Raw genomic sequence first — 1,723 nt, 5'->3', positions numbered from 1 at the left:
GCAGGCCTTGCAGGCTCAGAAGGCATTGAGGACAGGTCATGCAGATAAAGTAAGCTGTGGCTTGGCCAAAAAGAGTGGGAATGATGGGGGCCAGGGAAGCCAGGAGGCCAGCCTAGCCCGGCCTGACTGGAGAGAAAGGTCCTATAGGGTGGGGGAGGGAGTGCAGGCTGCGAAGGGAGCAGAGGCCCACTGCCGCCTGGGCCTTCCAATGCCAGGCCAGGGTTTCTGCACACCCTTTATCCATGCAGTCTATCCCTGTGTGTACTGTGCTCTGCATGGGATAGGACTGCTGGTGCACGTGCCAGGTCAGTACTTATTGTCATGGCATCTACAGTTGGACAGGGGAATGGGCAGAACACAACTATATGAGTAAGTAGTTAACTACAGATGTGGTAGGGCTACGAGGAATGCACTCAGCCTGCTGCTGTGTGCAGCAGTTGGAATACCCAGGGTCAGGTTTCCCTGAAGGCGGCCATTTACGCTGAGTTTGGGAGGAAGATAGGAGTGATGGGGGGTGGGTGGGTATGCAACATTCTGAAGGGGGCAGCACACACAAGGGCCCTGGAGTGGGAAGGAACCGGGCCGGTGGAGGAACAGAGCAATGGCTGGTGTGGCTGGGGTACGTAAGCATGTTGAGGGGTCTATGTTAGTTTCTAAGAACTGCCATAACAAAGTATCACAAATTTTGTGGCTAAAAACAACAGATGTTTATTCTCTCATAGTTCCAGAGGCTAGAAGTCCAAAATTAAGGTGTTGGTAGGGCCACACTTCCTCTGAAATCTCTAGAGTAGCAGTCCCTAATCTTTTTGGCACCAGGGACCGGTTTCTTGGAAGACGATTTTTCCACGGATAGGTAGGGTGATGATTTCAGGATGAAACTGTTCCACCTCACATCCGAGCATTAGTTAGATTTTCCTAAGGAGCACGCAACCTAGATCCCTCGCATATGCAATTCACATGTGCAATTCACAATAGAGTGTGTGGTCCTATGAGAATCTAATGCCACCACTGATCTGACAGGAGGCAGAACTCAGGCTGTAATGCTCACTCACCCACTGCAGCCCGGTTCCTAACAGGCCACAGACCAGTACTGGTCCAAGGGCCAGGGACTGGGGACCCCTGCTCTAGAGAAGGATCTCTCCTTGCCACTTCTACCTTCTGGTATTCCCAGGTGTGCCTGGACCCAATCTCTGCCTACTTCGTCACATGACATTCTCCCTTCTGTGTGTCTCTGTCTTCACATGTCCTTTCTTCTTATGAAGACACCAGGTGAGGTACAGTGGCCCATGCCTGTAATCCTAGTGCTTTGGGAGCCTGAGGCAGGAGGATTGCTTGAGGCTAGGGTTCAAGGCCAGCTTGGGCAACATAGGGAGACCCCATCTCTAAAAACAAAAAAGAAAGAAAGAAAGAAAAGGGAAAAAAAAAAGGCCAGGCACAGTGGCTCATGCCTGTAATCCCGGCACTTTGGGAGGCCGAGGTAAATGGATCACCTGAGGTCAGGAGTTCGAGACCAGCCTGGCCAACATGGTGAAACCCCATCTCTGCTAAAAATACAAAAAATTAACTGGGTATGGTGGCAGGTGCCTGTAATCCCAGCTTCTGGGGAGGCTGAGGTAGGAGAATCACTTGAACCCAGGAGGCGGAGGTTGCAGTGAACTGCGATCACACCACTGCACTCCAGCTTGAGCAACAACAGCAAAACTCCATCTCAAAAAAAAAAAAA

General features: G+C 51.2%; 1 pseudogene; it reads left to right on the top strand.

Annotated features, from left to right (window-relative positions):
• Nucleotides 1–407: 407 nt before the first annotated feature.
• LOC113224871 overlaps nucleotides 408–1,723 on the top strand; it is a 7,060-nt pseudogene continuing 5,744 nt past the window's right edge.

Source organism: Piliocolobus tephrosceles, chromosome 4, assembly GCF_002776525.5.
Source record: "Piliocolobus tephrosceles isolate RC106 chromosome 4, ASM277652v3, whole genome shotgun sequence".
Lineage (NCBI taxonomy): Eukaryota > Metazoa > Chordata > Mammalia > Primates > Cercopithecidae > Piliocolobus > Piliocolobus tephrosceles.
The sequence above is the reverse complement of the archived record's forward strand: the minus strand, read 5'-3'. Positions and strand labels throughout refer to the sequence as shown.